We start from the raw sequence: 19,088 nt of genomic DNA, 5'->3' as shown, positions 1-19,088 counted from the left end.
CTTGCATGTGTAGGTGTGGGAGGGGCAGGGGAAATATCTATACTTTCCTCTCAATATTTTTGTAAGCCTAAAACTACTCTAAAAATATCTTTATAAAATAATGATGATAGTAGTCAATGAATATGAGAAAGAAGTAAATATGCAAATATTAAAGAAGAAATTATTAAAAAATACGTAATATTAAGTTCTCTCATTTGAGAAGTGAGGGGAGAGATCAGATCTGTAGAAATTGCTAATTCTGTGGTTCCGTCCAATAGTCTCCCATGTGTCTAGAATGAAATATGGTGGCATAGAGATTGTTTACTAAAAATATTCACATAACTACACTTAACACGACAGAATGTTTTCATTTTTATTATTTTCTAAAAGATTTTATTTATCTATTTGAAAGACAGAGAGTGAGAAGGAGAGGGAAAGAGAATCTGAAGCAGACTCCGCACTGAGCACAGAGCCTGATGAGGGGCTTGATCCCACAACTGGGAGATCATGACCTGAGCCAAAACCAAGAGTTGGGCACTTAATGACTGAGCCATTAGGCACCTCCAGAATGCTTTTATTGGATTATTATGTGAAGGAGGAGGAAAAATGCTTAAGAATTGATCACTGTATCAAAAAAAGTAATATGCACAAAAAAATGGAGAAAAATAAATTCGATTATCACCAGTTCCTTTCAATTATGAAATGCTTAGTATTTTGCCACCTATATTACTTTAGATGTCAACTCTTTAATACTGTATTTGTTTCTTCAACTACAACAACAATAGTGTTGGGTACCAATACAGACAGGTCTGAATCTGAGTCCAACTAGTTCAACATTACCTGTTTAATTTAATTCAATCATCTTTCACTGTTGTTACGCTCTGTTCTAGCTAGAACTCAAAGATAAGACATGTTATGCTCCTTGAACACAAGGAGCTTCTGCTGTTACAGGGAAAGCCAGACATGAAAACAATTTAAGCAAAGTACAAGGCTGTTTGGAAAAAACCTATTACACAGAGACACCAACTCTATAATGTAGAGGCAGTGAGGAAGGAGCTAGTAATTCAGAGAAATGGAGAGTCATGGAAAGTATTGGGAAGGGGCACATATTCTGGGATATTGATATAGAAATATTTTGGATGCATGGGCAACCATAAAAGGGCATGCCACATAGAGAGTCTGTAATTTATCTGAGAGGTGGATGGTACAATTCAAGAATTTTCTAGAGGAGTGTGCTCTCCTATAGTTTAGAGGACTACTCTAACATGAGTATAGGGAGAGAGAGAAAAGAATTTGGGTGAAATAAGCTAGTTGGACTTCCTCCTACAGTAAACAAGAGAAAAATATATATGCTCTCCAGAGGCATGTTCAGGCAGAAAATCAGAACATCTGAGGTAATTCTCTCTCTCGTCCCTCTCTTCTTTCTCCTCTCTCAAGAGTTGTGTTGCCTACATTTTGGATAAAGACTACTTATAAAGTATTGGCTTTACTAGGGAGGCCAATGAGCTGGTGATGTCAGTTTTGAAGGCCAAGTGGCGAGGTGTCAGTACTGTTAAAGCACATGAAATTAATTTCTCTTCTAACCCTCTTTCCAGTGATTTATCACACCATTGGTCCTTCTGTTGGCAATTGCAAAAGTGTCATTTTTACACAACCCCGTAGGACACTGGGCTCTATGCTTTAGAGGGCCACATCATTTCAGGGTACAGCTTGTCATTTTGAGCTCAGCCACTTTCTTACTTCATTTTCCTTTGGGAAATTGGGCTTTGTCCACATGGGAAATGAAACTGCCTCCCTCAGAGGGTGAAGATATGCCAGAGGAAAGTACTTCTGGCTATTGCATCCCAAATTCGTACGACATGCTCAAACTGCTACTCCCCAAATGTGTTAGGGAGTGACCCGAAAAGAACTATCCCTCTGAAGAGGTTAGGGTTTATATATTTGTTGAAAATTTGAGGCTTAAAAAAAAAAGATTTATTTATTTTAGAAAGCAGGGGGAGGGTGGTGGGAGTTGCAGAGGGAGAGAATCCTCAGCAGATTCTCCACTGAGCACTGATCTGGAGCTCCATCTCATGACCTAGAGAACATGACCTGAACCAGAACCAAGAGTAGGATGTTCAACTGACCGAACTACCCAGGCATCCCAGAAAATATGAGACTTTTTAATTTGCAATGAGTAAATGTAAAGTCTTTTAGGTCTCAGAAAAGCTGATTTTAAAAGAAAAATGAGGGGATCCCTGGGTGGCTCAATGGTTTAGTGCCTGCCTTCTGCCCAGGGCGCGATCCTGGAGTCTCGGGATCGAGTTTTGCATCGGGCTCCCTGCAGGGAGCCTGCTTCTCCCTCTGCCTGTGTCTCTGCCTCTCTCGCTCTGTCTCTCATGAATAAATAAATAAAATCTTTTAAAAAATTGAAAAAATTAAAGAAAAATGAGACAAAGCCGCTTTACATTTACCAAGTGTGAGCAGAATCTCAGGAAGTCCTCAGAAGAAAGAAGCCACAGATAGAGGTAATGCAGAAACACTCAAAGTCCTGGCACATTCTCCACCCCCTCCTTTTCCAGCTTCAGCTCCTGCCACTCAGACCTTGGTATTTCGTGTTCCCATGGTTCCAACCTCTTGTCATCCCAAAGCACAGAGGCTACTTCCAGCTCCCATGGCTCTGGCCCTCGCTGTACCCTAAAAGTGCTTTTCCTACTAGTCCTGAGGCCATGCCATCTTTTCAGACCCATATCAGACAGAAAGTATACTGTCCTGGAAGCTTTCCCTGGCCTCCTGGAGCGAGTGAATGCTCTTCTTTTGTAGCATTTATCACATAGTATGGCACTTCATTGGCTGAAGTATCTGCTTATGACATGATGATCTTACAGAGTAGGGTAGTGAATCTTGTCCCTTAGCAAAGAGACTGGCATTTCTGGCACTTATTAGCTTCTCAGTAAAGTTTAATGAGTAAATTAATACAGCCAAAGAATATTCAATCCCGAGCATCCCATTTATTGGTTCTACGAATTTGTAAATAGTCAGAGAATTTTTTTTTTAAAGATTTTATTTACTTATTCATGAGAGACACAGAGGCAGAAACAGAAGCAGGCTCCCTGTGGGAAGCCTGATGCGGGACTCAATCCCAAGACCGCAGGACCACGACCTGAGCCAAAGGCAGATGCTCAACTACTGAGCCTCCCAGGTGCCCTACTCAGAGCATTCTTGAAACCCACTGTCTTCAGAGAGAACAGAAATACCTTCATATATTATTATTTTGAATATTAAGTTAATTGTTCTTCTTAAGAATACTTTCTAAATTTTGCTTATGATTGTGCAATAACATTTTTAATGTTCTTCTTTCTCAGCTGGATTTAATCTTTATAAAAAACTGATAGAGCCTAATGACTTTCATTTTAAGCAGATTTCCACACAAAATACATGAGAACATTACAATAGGGCTGAAGGTCAGTTTGTACCCTTGGAAATATTAATCATATATTCTTCATGAAGAAGCATTTTCTTAGAGTGGTAAATGGTTCTTGAAAGCAGAAAGATCAAGGAAGTGTCAGGGTCAACCAGAATTAGGTGGCTTTGCCCCATGTCAGTAGATGAATCCTGAGGTCTGCTAGTCTTCTAAAAACTGGGAGCTCTGTTCCTGCATTTAAAAACCTGCACTTTTTGGGATCCCTGGGTGGCGCAGCGGTTTGGCGCCTGCCTTTGGCCCAGGGCGTGATCCTGGAGACCCGGGATCGAATCCCACATCAGGCTCCCAGTGCATGGAGCCTGCTTCTCTCTCTGCCTCTCTCTCTCTCTCTCTCTCTCTCTCTCTCTCTCTGTGACTATCATAAATAAATAAAAATTAAAAAAAAATAAAAACCTGCACTTTTTGAAAACAATCAATGGAGGAAAAGAAACAAAATGATCAAAAAGGATTCTGGAAATAGCCAGAATGTCATACAAAAGCACATAATTCTTTTGCAATCATATTCTGAGGCAACAGAGTAAACGATTTAGAGCCTCTTACCTCTCCGAAAGGTCTTATGATAAAGTGAATTTCCTATTCGTATAGAGGCCACAATTCAAATAGTTTGGGAGATACGTGTACCTTACAATAATTTAAGTAATCATGTCACAAAGAGAAATCTGAAAAATATCTCTGAGCTAAATTCAGTGAGAGAGTTCTCAAGGGTAAGGAGGTATGCTTTATTTGCTGAATGTTGATAATATAGACTTACAGTAGATAATGAAAGGGTTTTATTTAGAACAGTGTAGAGTTGATATCACACATTTATCAAGGGAAATACACTTGAAAATTATTCCTATGTTTACCTCAAACTATTTATTAGATTAAAAAATAGTCATTACTAAAAGCTTTAGATACATAGAATTTTTCAACGTGAAATTTCCCAATATAAGAAAATATATGTATTAGGTTTCTAATTACCACCTCAGAGCACTATTTGACCAATCTAAAAAGACAATCTCTACTCTACAGAGACTCTAGCAATTGAGTATTTGGATGCTGGAAGCAGAAGAGAATTCCAGTATGAAAAATGAAGCATGGAAAATGTACTGTCTCTTGAGCCTCGGAGCTAGAGTCTATGATCGGGTGTGAGTCTCAGATCTAAATTGCCATGACAACCTCATTTCTTATGCATTATCTTGAAGTAACTGGGATTCAAACTTAATGGGATTTATAGGTTGAAAGCATCACCTCACATTAACCCAGAAATAAATTGCTAGGTAGTGTGGAAAGAACTTTGCTGTTCAATATTGAATGCTTATGGTGTCTAAGGCCCTCCATATGTACAGGTATGGCAGTCTCCCCTCTGCCCCAGAAGCCTGTGTTTCACCCGAAAGGGTGTCTCAGAATAAACTCAGTTTTTGCCATGGGTCAAGTTGGCATGGGACATGCATATGTGTATGCCCAACAATGGCTACCATTTACTAACCACTTCTGAGCACTTTACAGACTTTCTCTTTGCCTTCCTTGCAACCTTCCAAGAACTTGCAGTTGATATTATTGAGTCCCAGAATTTAAGCAACTTACCAATACCACACAGGCTCAAAGCTAACTCTTGTTAGCTTTATTACATCATGTTACCTCATCTGCATGGTAGGACATCTGCCTCTGTGGATATGCAAAGTGACTCCAGGTTTGCTGCATGTCCAAAATCTCTCTGCTGTATTCCTTTTCAATGAAACATTTGGGCTGTGTATGGCTGCTCTTATTGGGCTCTTTTTCCTTGACTTTTTGAAAACTAACCAAAGCTTTGAGAGTCTCTGGGTTTCACCTTCCTCAGATCCATCTTGTTACATTTTGTTCTGTACCTAAGCTCCAGGCTTCGCTCCCATTTCCTAACCCAAATCACCTTCTGGTACACCAGGGCACGGTGCTGTTGACTTCTCCAGGGGTTTGGAGATGCTTGGCAGGAATGGAAGAGGCCCCTTCTCACTGCCCCATTTCAAGCATGGATGCAGACCATCTTGCACAACAGAGCTGAGAAGCTACAATGGTGAACAAAGCAGTACTTAGTAGCTGGTGTAATAGAATTTTTAGAAAGCCCTGAAAATCTGTTGACCATGTTGTTTCATTGGAGATCCCCAATGACTGGCTTCCTCCTTGACCAGCTGGCCTTTTGCTTGGATTCCTTGCTCCTTGGAATAAAGCTCCCACCCCTAGCTTTGCTTCTTTCTCAATTCCAGGTCCCTATACTCCTCTTTTAGATCTACCAGGGAAGAAAGAAAAATTGTTTAAGACCAAAGTAAAATCTCTGTAGTGATGTGTCTCCCTGCTTCTGCCCCTCGGGAGAAAGTGCTCTGCAAGATAATTACTCAGGGTGATCCCTCTCTCTCTCCTCTTTTTTTAATTTCCTTCTACAAATGGCTCAGTTACTTAAGATCTTTATATAACCAAAGACCATTAAAGTATTTTTCCAAATGAAAGAGCAGTCCTCCCACTAATGTAAATTATGTTGTCACTCCTCAAATGCAGACAGTGAAGTTTAAAAAATAGGGAGGTTTAATATAATGTTCTCACAGTTTTATAACATATATATCTACCTATGAAAAGCGTGTTAACACCTCACAGCATAGGCTCAAGAAAACCATCACCAGCTTAAGGGAAGGTTTTGAAAAAGTTGCAGTTATATCTACCACATGTAGCAAATGATGTGGGTCCCAGTCTGGCTACCCCTGGTACCCTGTAACTGGTCTACCGAAACAAAGCTATAGTCCCAATTTATATGCAAGGTATCTGACATTTACTGGGGCAAATGCAGCTTCTAGAACCAGGTTCTCCTGACTCTAGTCTAGCTGTACGAAGTTCGCAGCTGGGATCAAGGAAATTCCAGACATCAAAGAAGATGGGTGTGCTGGCAATCTTGATGGTCTTCTGCTTCCCAATGTGTCAGTGGGTAGGTAGGTCCATACTGAACCATGCAGGGACCCCGAGTGTTGGAGGTAAACAATCAGTACCGTAGAGATCTTCAAACTGTTTATAAGATTATTATCCTAGGAGCAGCCTAGCATAAGCGGTTCCTGGTGGAGGATCACGACCTAGGTCCTGCTGAAGAGGCCGTGAGCAGCTCCAAAGGAGAAGAAACTGGGCTGTTTCTCACTTTAGGAAAGTCAGTGAACATGGTATAGTGGTGAGGGCAGGGGTGAGAATTGAGACTGAGAGAGCCAAGGTCATGACCAGAAAGCTGCAAGAAACAGACAAACTCAGCATTTCTGAGGCTATGAATGAAACCTTATTTTGGTGTAAAGATAGGGGGAATAGGGAAGACGAAATCGACTACACACCAGGGACATAAACCTGATGAAGATTCAAGACCCACCACTCTGATTTTCTGCAGCCATGTAGGGAGGAAGATTTCCTAGGGCCTTGATCTGGTGCTTAGCATCCTGACCCACTTCTCAGGGCTCCTTTAGAAAGCTCTCTCAATGGGTCTTTTCTGCCTTGCTTATGAACTGCTAATTGTTGGCAAGCATCTCATTCAAACTCCATGAGGGTGCATTCGATTTGTGCTTGGATCACTGTAGGCATCATTGGACCATAGGTGGTTGCCAGTTCTCTGGATTGATGGCCTCTGGGTCACACACCTAACCTGTTGTCATGGCTATGGCTCTGCTGGAGGGTCAGGTGATGGAGAGCATTGTGTGTCTGCAGCCTTTCCAAAGGGGGCCGTGCACGTGGCCAATCTGAGATGGCTTTCCAGGAAAGAGCAACCTAACAGTTCTGTGCCTGGCTTGCCTTGTCAGGCCCATGCAATAAGCAAGGTGAGCTCAAAGAACAGACGTCCATTTGTCAGGCAGGCTCAAAGCAGGAAAGACAAACTCATGGAAAGGGTTAGTGGGGTCATTCAGAAGCAGGTTTCAGCACACCCTAGAGGATGGGGATTCACTGTCCTGGGCATGCCTGAATGTACCAAGCCACATGGGGCCCCGAACATGGAGCATTTTTACCACTCCATGCCCTGTATATTATCTTTTTCCTCTTTAGTAATGTGTGTGGATGGATGGGAGCCAGATATCAACCTGCCTCGGTCCTTATTTATGATAGAAATGAACTTGTGCTCTGGATGTGCCCAGACCCTGCTGGCATCTTTGAGCACTGCCAGCTGGCTTCACCACAATGCTCAATCCAGAGTCTAGAATGACATTGGCAAATGTGGGAAGGAAGGGAGCTGCTACCAATTTGTGTGCATATGAAAATCATTATCTTAGAACAAGCTTTCACTGGGCTGCATGCTCTGGAAACAATCATTTGCTAAAGGAAATGTCACAAATACCCTGCCTGCAATTCCCTTGCATTCTGAAGCATTTCAAGAGACAGTGGGGTTGATGCCTGAGAACCGGAGGAAGAGGCCTTCACCATTTGAATCAAGCATTTGATACTTTCAAAATGTGGCTATTGAACCAGGTAAGCTGAGTGCCACGGTCCCTATGATAAACATCCACTGAGGTCCTACCTGTGTTAGCAGATTGTTTTTACAAGGCTCACCTGGATAGCTTTTGGTATTTGGATTAAGGACATGTTTGGCGTATCCACTCTCAGTCCTTCACACAAGCAAATAAGCACAGTCCCTATAAAGTATATGCCACATTGTTTTATCCATTCAGATTCAATGGAATATTATTCAGCCAAGAAAAAGAAAGCACTCTTGCTATTTGAGACAACATAGATGAAACTGGAGGATATTATACTAAATGAAATGATCCAAGGACAAATATTATATGGGTATCACATAGTTGTGGAATTAAAAAAAATAAACTCATAGAAACAGGGTAGAGTGATGGCTACTAGGGGATGTGGGTGGTGTGGGAAATGAGCAGAAGTTAGTCAAAGGGAACAAACTTTCAGGAACACATAAGGTCTGAGGATTTAAAATAGTTAATGATACTGTGTTATACACTGGAAATATGCTAACAGAGTAGATCTTAAGCGTTTTTATCCTGCAAAAATAAGGTAGCTATGTGAGGTGATGGATGTGTTAATTAGCTTGATGGTGATAATCCTTTCACAATATATACATATATCAAAGAATCGTGTCATACCCTTTAAATATATACAATGCTATTTGTCAGTTATACCTCAATAAAGCAAAGGGGGGAAGAAAAGGAAGAGGCATAGCCTGAGAGCTAAATCATATTTAGTTTGCCTATGTTGAAAAATTTATTTAACAAACATGAATTTTTAATTCCCTGTTTTATAATGAAGAAGAAGAACTAATATTTTTGACTTATTGGTGTCCTGCTGTGGCTCTTGACCTTCACATAAGCCTTCTCTTCTAATCTACTTGAGATCTACGTAAGCTCTGTTTTACAGATGGGGCGCAGAGAGTGAGACCCCTCTACTCTTGAACGGTGGAGTCACATCGGATCTATTTTGTTCATTCTACTAGTGAGCAACATTTCCCTGTAAAGAGGGTAGAGTAGTCTGGAAGCAGCAATTTCTGAAGGAGGTATTAGCAAAATAGTCTCTAGATGACTTAACGAAGCAGCTTTATTTCTTACACATGCTGAGGAACTCCTCATTGATCACATTATCCACTGCGCCCACCATCTGTCTTCCTTTGGTAAAGGAGCCTGCAACGGCACCTGGCTGCTAGACTCTCAGCCACCTCCCCGGCTTCTCGCATCGCCAGGGCTGTGTGACTGAGTGACCAGTGACATGAGAGTCATGGTGGTGTGGGAAACCTCTGAATTGGCTCTTAGAGGACATAGGTGTGTCTCCACATCACCCTGGCCATCCTCGCCGGTCGGAAGTCAATGCCGATATACGGAGTGAGAGCAGATATCTGGGGAAGAGAGTTGGAAGCAGTCTGGTAAGGATCACGATGGGAAGGGGGAAGCATACACTTCTCTGGGTGCCAACGTCACCGCCATCCTGGCCTCTCAGTATCTGCGGAGACTCTGAGTGTGGGAGAGGTGAACTTCGACCCACTTCAGTGGAGGTATCCAGGCCTCTTTGCTCTGGTGACCTAACTCAGGGGTCATCGGATAACCGTCTGTGGGCCTAATCTGGCTCATGCCGTCCGTGTAAGTAAGCAGAATTTCGCCAGAGCACAGCCAGGCTCATTGGTTCACGGGAGCTACTCTACTGTCACAAGGGCACAGCTGAGAAGCCAAGAGCGGGACTGTAGGGCCGCAAAGCCTAAAATAGATACGATCTTCGTTCACGGAAAAGCTTGTGTCTCTCTGTCCAGCACAAAAACCTAAAGGTAGTATTGATAGTGGCCTGAAATGAGTGGAAGGCGTCCTCGTTCGGGATGTCTGTGGACCTGAGTTCTAGGCTTAACCCTACTTCCACGTAGGTGGACACCTTGGGCACATCTGTTCATCTCTCTGAGGAGGTTCCCACTTGCACAGAATGAGAGCACTGATGGACTGTTCTCTGCCACGCACGCGGTCCCCCGATGCAACCTGACTCACTCATCTCATGATGCTGGTGCCAGCGCCAGGGGCCCTGCATCCTCCCACGTGGGCCGGTATGGCCGGCGCCCTCCCTGCCTCCTGCTTCCCCTTCATTACTAGCTCTTAGGGTGATGTCTACAGATGTACTGATACACCTTGAATGCCCAGTTCCATGGATTCCATGGAGCAGGACCAAAGGTAATTTTCTTTTCTTTTCTTTTTCTTTCTTTTGTTTTGTTTTTGTTTTTGTTTTAAAGCTAACAACCCTTTAGAGGATGCTGCTGGCATTTAAGCAGTAGTTTATTCTGGCTCGCCATTTATCAGCAGGTGCCAGACACAGTACAAACTACCGATTCACTGAACAAAACAGATGATCATTAAGCACCTTAAGCACCGTGCAGATACTCTCTGAAGTTTTGTACCAGGGAGGTTTACTGTCTTTAGGGGGTGATGTTGAAGATCATAGCCAGCAATTATATTTAAGAAAATCAGTAAAAAAAAAAAAAAAAAATATATATATATATATATATATATATATATATATATATATATATGCTCATACAATCCCTCTTAGAGCAAGGGTGCTTGACTCAGAAATAATGTTCAGGCACAGTTTCTACTAGATCATTGAGGAGATTTGAACAGCCAGTCCATATAGTAATGGACTATGGAAATTTGCCATTTTAAGAAGAAGAAAAAAAAGAAATCAGAAAATTCAATTGCTCTTTATTTTTCTTCTCTGAGGTTCAGCACACGAGGTCAGGGAAACCTGAGCAGCCACAGAACTGATGCCTTATGGCCCGAATGGTGGTGCCCTCCTCACTTGGCATCTGCAGCCCTGCTGGGCATAGGCTCTCACGGGCTTTGATCACATGCATCTTACCGGTGGCTGGGGAGATATGACTTCGACCAAAAGCCTGTCTCCCAGCCCGTGAGAAGTTTCTGCTGGAGGATCTGAGAGTTCTCTTGAGCTGAAAAGGGGAAATAAACACTTGACACTCTCCATCAGTCATCGACTAGTCAGGAAGACAGAACCGATGCTCGTTATTTCCATGGACAGAATTTATTTTTTTTTAGATTTTATTTATTTATTTGAGAGAGAGAGAGAGATAGTGAGAGAGAGCATGAGCAAGGGGTAAAGGGAGAAGCAGGCTCCCCACTGAGGAGGGAGCCCCACATGGGGCTCAATCCCAGGACCCTGAGATCATGACCTGAGCCAAAGCAGATGCTTAACTGACTGAGCCACATAGGAATCATCACGGACAGAATTTTAATAGAAGGCACTGGTTGACCAGATATGGGAAGACCAAAAGACACAAGGAGCCCCTTCGGCAGCCCTGGGGTACTGAGGACACACTGCTGAAGCCCTCCGAAGAGCCTCTGGCCAGCACTGAAGTGCATTCAGGCTGCCTCCTAATGTGCTGGGAAGAGTGAGAAGTGAAACCAACTCTTACTGCTGGGAAAAAGAACCATTGCTGAGGGCATGTGAAGTGAGTCCCTCCTCTTCTTCCCACCTTCGTCTCCTGCCCCTGTTTGCAGAGCCTCCAGGGAGCAGCTGGCAAAGCAACCAGGACGTTTCCAAGGCTGTACCTGGCATCAAGGTATAGGGTGGGTTTGGACCCTAGAGATAAGAGCTTAAGAGCTAATACATGCCCTTTTGAGGCCCCTTGAAATGTCCCTGGCAGTTACTGTCAGCATTAGGTCATGCTTTGTTTGTTCTGTATCACAACACTCCCGAGTGGATACAGATTCTAAGGGTGAGTTACCAAGAAGCAATGACATTACAATCCAGGGCAGGGGTGTCACCAGCCCTATATCCGAGGTTCAATCATGTTCCAAGACACAGACTTTTCATACTTGCTGTGTGCTGGGCACTTGCTAGGTACTAGAGAGAAAGTGGATGGCATAGGACACAGATCTTTTCCTTAAGAGTTTTTCATTCCAATGAAGAGAGAGGCAGAGGGAAGGAATGAAGTAGGCTCAGTTGTCGCGACTTCTTGTACCTACAAGACCAAGGAAGACTGGGATCCTTTCCCTCTTCCTGCTCTTTCCATCCAGGAGGTGTTGATGGGGAGAGTTGCCTAAGTTCCCTAAGGCTTACTGTTCTCATCTGTAAAAATGCAAATATTAACAGTGTCTCCTTCCATATTGTATGGATGAGATAAGATAATCCAAGGAAAGGAGTTAGTATAACACTGGACACTGTGAGCACCCAATCAATTATGGGTTGTTTGCACCCCTTCACTCCCCTCTATTCTGAGGTCATTCACGCCAAAGCCCATCAGACTTCCTAGGAGTTCCCCCTCCCTCTCCTCCATGTCTACTTGGTCATCAAGTGCATAACTTTTCACCTAAACTTCCTTGGCTTCTTCTTTGTTCCAATGGCAATGTCTCAATGACATCTTCATCATCATCAGTGGTGATTGGGACCATCCGAGCCCCATCCTTCCCCATCCAGGCTTTTTTCTGCCACCACACCTATGCTGACAATTGAAACATGAACGCTTCCTCGCCATACTCTGAGACATCAGGATAGATGAAATGTCACACTTTGTTATTCAGTAAACTTGTCCACAATCTGGTCACTGCCTACTTTTCTGGATAGAAAACCTGTTACTTTTGTCCACACACCCAGTAAATACATGACATCCTTTGACCCTGATGGCACCAGGTCTTATTTGACAACTCAGTGTGCAAAGCCTTCTGTGGACCCTCACAAGGCAGAGTTAGTGCCTTCCTCTCTATTATTTTAGGCCTCGTGAAACATTTTCTGAGTTATAAATAGAAAAGAGAGTCTCTGTATCTGTCACCATTTGGACTGTGAATTTCTTAGGAGTGGAGAAAAGGCTTATTTGCTCTTCTTCAGTGTCTACCATGTGCTTGGAACCCATTAGATGCTCCATGAACGCTGAATGGAAAAATGAGTAAATAAACTCTATCTCAAATATAATTAAAATTCATTCAGCACCAGCAGAGCAACACACTTAGCCAGCATGTAACTTTATGCTGAGACACACATTGACCACAGTCCTTGTTTCATGCTTCTCTTATAGAAATACCTTTACAGTCACCTGCCTTTCAGAAACTATGCCATGTATGTAAGCATTTCAAACCGATACTGATTTTATTCCTATATTCTTGATCATTGAACAATAGACTACATGTGTCCACAGCACAGCTGGCAGGATCTCCAGCCTCTGTTGTAGGTGTCCTATTATGAAGGACTCATGGTCCTTGGCTCACCCTCTTCAAGGACTTCCACCTGCCCGAAACCAAACCACAGATTCATAATCTCTTCTATCTCTGACCTCTTTTAAGATTCTGGTCTTACCTCTTTGAAAAGCTGAAAAGAAAAATAGGTGGAATGAAGGATGAAATTCTAGAGATGACAAATAGCCTGCCCATGAAAATTTCATTGCCAGGAAAAATGTCCAAAGTGCTGCCCTCCGTCCTTCCCGGAGGACAGAGAAGGTAACCAGGTAGCATATGATAGGTACTGTTTTGACAAGTGATAGAAAAGATCAGGTTTTCTAACAACAATTCTGCAGAGCAGATTCTCATGTATCCTCTAAAAAGTGTTACAAGGGAATATTCTTTGGTGAAGCCTCAATAGCCTCAAGTTCACTTTCAGTGACGTGGTAGTGAAAATGCAGTCTAATTTTTAAAACTGCCCCAGGGATTCGGCACCTAAAGAACAATGGTGACTATATTCCAAGAGCTCTGTGGTGCAGGGGGCAGACCTTGGTGGTCACCATGATTAATGTGTCTAGCATGCTTCTGGGAACTCATTGGATCCTCTGTAATCCTTTTAATTTGATAAAGGCTTTTATTGAATCCCTTCCTAAAGTTGCAATGAGCTCCTCAGTTCACGGGTTGTCATCTTGTCATCTAAATGACGTCCACAGACACTCAGACTCTGGTGACTTTTCATTATAACTCACTAAAATCACCTGTTGGAGCCCAGCCATTTGTAGTGTGTTTCTAACACTGAGCCAATGCTCTCTCCAAGCACAGAGCTTCCTATTACTAAGAGCTTTTAGTTAAGGGATCAGGATGGCAGAAAGCTCCGGAGACCTTTTGGAGTCCACTGTTCACATTATCCATCATTCTCAGAAAGATGATTGTCACTGACAGGTGCATCAGAGGAATGAGAATTATACCTCGTCAATGTCACTTGTCTGGACCAGTCATCAGATGTAGCCGCTTGTTTTGAAGGATAATTACAATCGAGCATTTAGCTTGTATAGACAAGTAAATGGCGCTGCTGCAAAAACGATTATCCACTTTTGAGGACATTAGTAGTCAAAGACAAATACAGCAAATCCTCTTTCATCTGGCAGTCACTCATGTGGCTGTCTTAACTGTCTGGAACACTCAGGAGAACCTTGAGACAAGCTGAATTACCTTGTGAGGACATGAGCTATCTGAATCCACGTTAGTGCTTATAAACCTTACCCATAAAGGAATCTATCAGGCCAATGCTTTACCTATTTACCCTTACATTAAATGCTAGATTCTAACTAAGTTGTTCATTACGTTCTCAGTTTAGCTATCATAAGAAGAGATGGAGGGTAGAAGCAAGTGCGTTAGCAAAACTAGGATAGATAGTCTATAATGTGATTTTTAAGAGAGAAGATGCAAACTCTCCTAAGCATATGGCAAAAGGTTGCAAAGATGCGCGTCCATTTAAAGGGAAAGTGGTTGTGCACATCTTAGAGAGCTTTGGAACAATGCTGTGTTATTGTATAGTTCAACATACAGAATTACCTTCATCAATCGTGAGAAGGCTGAAACTGTGAGCAATGATAGTCTAATTTACAGAAGGAGCATATCCATGTTACAAAGTTTTCCGCAGACAATGTTTGAATTGTGAGAATAAATTTGGCCATTTAAAGAGACATCTGTTATTTGTAAATTTATATTTCAGAGTATTTCTGTATTTGAAAATACTGAATAAATGAGGCAGTCTACTAATAAGGTATATGAATTAATTCTCTTGACCCACGTATCTTGACCCGTCGATGATGTCATTTGTGAAATTCTAATCTTTTGTAGGAAGATATAGAAGTAACTGTAGCTAGGCCCAACCTTTGAAATATAATTAAGGATTGATTCTGCAGTATTTTTGCATACCTTGGATTTGTGAAAAAAAATCACATACAATATTTCTATATTGTTCTAGAACTGCAGAATCTCGCACCCAATTTCTCATGAAGTAGCAGATAAAAACGGAAGAATGAGTTTGTAGAGAAGGGGCATAAGTGCTGTTGAGCACGTTAGGTGGGGGCAGAGGGTAAGGGGTTGAGGGCGTGCACCTTGGGCTCAGACTACCTCCTGCAGAGCCCTGGCTTTCCCACTCACTAGGCGAGGCCTGAGCAGCTTGCCTATGTGCCCTTCACCTGAGTCTCCACATCTATAAACTCAGGTAGTGCTAATAGTACGTCCTTTCTTGGGCTAGTGTGAATATAAATGAACCAGTATGTGTATAGCACTCACCCTGGGGCTGACACATAGTGATAACACTCAATAACCCTTAGGTCTTGGGATGCCTGGGTGGCTCAGGGGGTTACATCTCTGACTTCAGCTCAGGTCATGATCTCAGGGTCGTGAGATGGAGCCCTGTGTCAGGCGCCATGCTCAGCAGGGGAGTCTGCTTGATGACTCTCTCCCTCTACCCATCCCCTCACTCATACTTATCTTTCTCTTAAATAAATAAATAAATAAATAAATAAATAAATAAATAATACATACATACATACATACATACATACAATCTTTTTAAAAAAATAAATAGCCATTAGTTCTTGAATTCTTAAAATAACCCACTTAGGTAGGTATGGTTCCCTAGTTGACAGATGAAGGCACGGACACTCAAAGAAATTCAAGAAATTCCCTAGGGTCACAATATTAGGGTTGGATCTTTATAAAGAGAGGTTAAAAGGAGTCTGCATTATACACATTTCTATATAACTATATTTCTATACAATTAATCTGGAGGACAGTTATCACATCTCTGCAAAAGCTTATTTTAAGGATTTGTCTTACCCCAAGAGAAAGAGAGGGCCTAAAATCAAAGAACATGTAGAGAAGGTATACATGGTATATTTTCATGAATGTTATCCAGAATCCATACAGAGGCTTGAACCATTTCTTATCCTCTGTCTACTAACCAGACTTTCATATCTTTGCAGTTACATATAGCGAGACTCACTGAGAAACCACCTGATATTTATTTTTGAAGTCACAGTGTATTGACTTAACTAAATGTGTTTTAAAAGCCCCCAAATGATGACATTGCTTGTCAATCCAAACTGTTAGCAGACAGCTGTTAGGTCTAATCTCTTCTTGGATCTGACTGCTTTCTGGACCCGGGGTTACAAATTCAACTGATTTCAGGGCAGAACTGGTAAGCTGGTAACCTAAATATGGTTCAGTAGCAAGGTGTAATAGGGATGGGTGGGGCCTGTTGCTAAGTACAGAGCCCTGCCCTGTGCAGGTCAAACCCCTACTGGTTTGGGCAGACTTGACCTTCAGGTGGTCACTTTTTAACCCAAGTCTAGGGAGCAACCTATAATCCCCCCTTGCCTATTATGGGATGCCTCTTCTGCTCCCAGCCCTGAAGAAGAAAAAAGAAAAGTGGGTGTTGCCTCGCCCTTCTTCCACTTAGCAAAGGATTCAGGCCCAGCAATCATTTATTTACATCTCCAAGGCACGAGGCCCTGAATTTGATCCAGAGAGGATTGCAAAGCTGAATTCAACAACAGCAACAGAAACAGGACAGCAAAACTGTCTCTATCCTGGAACAGGTTGGTTCTGCTTTCAGATGGGCCTCCAGGGCCCTGGGCAGCACGTGTTGAGTCTTGTCACACTGGCAAACAGAGGTGAGCAAATTCATGCAGGATGTACATGCGTTTTGAAGCAAGAGCACTTAGTATCTGGAGTGACCCTACTTTAGGCTCTGAGAGCTGGAGAGGGTTGCTGTAACTCAGGGATGTGGGATGCTTGAGAGGAGGTCGGAGCTGAGATTTCTGTTGCATGGAGAGTCACAACATGCTTCCTAAGTGTCTTCTCCTCCTGGCTCACTTCAGTGCCAAGTCCTCCTCATCATCGTAGGAGCCAGCTCAATCCTCACTCATAACATGGAGGTTGCTCACCCCAAGCACTGGATTTTAGACTTGTGTGGGGGATTGTGTTGTGATGTTCTGGGCCAACCCCTGCCCCTGCTGGGGCATGTCAGTACCTGCAGGGCCCATCCACACCCATAAGTAGTGCGGTGAAGGTCAGAGCTCCATTTCCAATCTCAGAGTTCTTTTCCTTTTGCAGTCTTCCTTATCTGAATTACTCATTGTGTTTCTGTACGTGCTGCATTTTGCTATGTAAATGTTTTAATTAAAAATTATTTTTCATAAGTAAACTGTAAGCTCACTGGGTAGTTAGGCTTCTGCTGTGCCTCTTCACCCAAGTACTTGCTTAATGGGTGCTCCCAAGTCAGTGTTGGAACTGGAGGTGATTTTGAATCCTCAGTGACCCGAGAGCAGTAATTCAAGGAAAAGTGACCTCCAAATCAATATGTGCACATGAAATATTAAGATTATTTCAATGTCCTTATCTGTAAATTAAAATGAAATAATGACCCAGAGGATATTAGGAGGCTTAAATATGGTGATATATGTAAATATACTCTGTAAATTATAGCTCATTGATGAGCGTAAGTAGGTATGATAAGGTGATGATATTTTAAAATGAATGACAGTTTTGAGCATCTCTTGGGTTCTTTATTATCTAACGTGGAGACGAGTATGCTAGGGCCACACAGCAGATAATATTATGAAAGTCTTTAAAAACAAAAGGAAGACCTCTTCTCTGAATTAATAATCTTCTAACAAAAATTTAGTAGGAGAAAACTATAAAGATCAATGTCTTATGGTGCTTCTGTGACATCCATTGCTCTATGCCACCTAAACTGTGCACTCTCACAGATGTACCTGCATTTGCATTGACACATCAAACATTCTGCTTTATGGGGCCAAATACATCATCTGACCTTGGATTTTATGACTCAAGACAATAAAATTCTATCATGGTAAATTTTTACTTTTAAAGTATCATAAATATTAGAAATCATAAGACTGGAAAAATTTGGTTGTAAATGAAATGCTTCTTTCTTTCTTGTCTCTCTAAATTAAAAAAAGTCATTAATGGCCTAATATTAGAGACATGGTAATATGTTATTAGCTTTATTCTTTTATCTGTAAAAAAATTGTGAAACAATTTTTCATCCCAGGTGAAGTGAAAGAGACTTCAAATTAGTGAAGATGGTGCTGATAATGAAGGCTCATCAGAGGCAACCTGTCATGCTTTCAACACCAGCAAAGCCTGGGTGCAAGAGGACTTTGAAGGAGCTGGCTCATACACACATAGGCGTTAGAGCCAGAAGTCCGTCCCCTGCCAGCATATGCACCCAACGTGATGCTTGACCACAAGTGTGGATACTAATGGGCAACACACTGAACCTCATTTTCAAATTTGTGGAAGGAAGTATTCACTGGCTCCCCAATTCAAGTGAGAACAAAGCCTTCTCTTCTTTAACATAAATAGTATAAGACAGAAATAGCTATTGGTTTCAAAACAGGGATGTTTGGGTGTAATGCAGTTATTGTAGCATGGGAACATGGAGTCGCCATGTTAAAGATTGTCTTGGTTGCTTTTATTGGCATCAAGATGGAGAAAAAAGGACTAAGCTTCCTAAAATCCCCTACCTGTAGGAATCCTCTGGTCATTTGCCACTCTGCAGATTCTGATTCGTAGACCTGGGTGGGTCTGGCTTTCTAACAAGCTCCCAGTTGATGCAGGAGCTGCTGGCCTGAGGTCCATTTTGGGAGAAGCAAGGACCGAAGCCTTGCTTTCCAGGATTTAGACTTGTCTTGTTTACATTTAGTGAGTGTGGCCCATGTCTCACACACCCCAGTCTTCCCTAGGACGGGTACTCTTCAGGATAACATATACCTGGTGTCATCCTTGTATTTAATGATTATGAAAGCGTGAATTATCCTTAAAGTAATTATGCTAATGCATTTAAATGGTATGCTTCTATGGTTAGGGAACTCTAATTTGGTATTTCCCATGCTTTGTTGATCATCAGAATCACCTGGGAGCCTTAAAAATCTGATGGGAATCCTCCCCAGCAAAGGAGGGTGGTAGGAGGGAAGGAG

The 19,088-nt window shown here is 42.2% G+C and overlaps 1 long non-coding RNA gene across 1 annotated transcript in view; it reads left to right on the top strand.

The window, feature by feature from the left end:
- Positions 1-16,398: 16,398 nt before the first annotated feature.
- Positions 16,399-19,088, top strand: part of LOC125752794 (uncharacterized) — a 39,421-nt gene continuing 36,731 nt past the window's right edge. The window contains exons 1-2 of the long non-coding RNA XR_007403117.1: positions 16,399-16,757; positions 18,161-18,438. This is a non-coding gene — a long non-coding RNA (uncharacterized LOC125752794). The remainder of the gene's footprint in view (positions 16,758-18,160; positions 18,439-19,088) is intronic.

Source organism: Canis lupus, chromosome 17 (genome assembly GCF_003254725.2).
Source record: "Canis lupus dingo isolate Sandy chromosome 17, ASM325472v2, whole genome shotgun sequence".
Lineage (NCBI taxonomy): Eukaryota > Metazoa > Chordata > Mammalia > Carnivora > Canidae > Canis > Canis lupus.
This window is presented reverse-complemented; position numbering and strand designations above follow the sequence as displayed.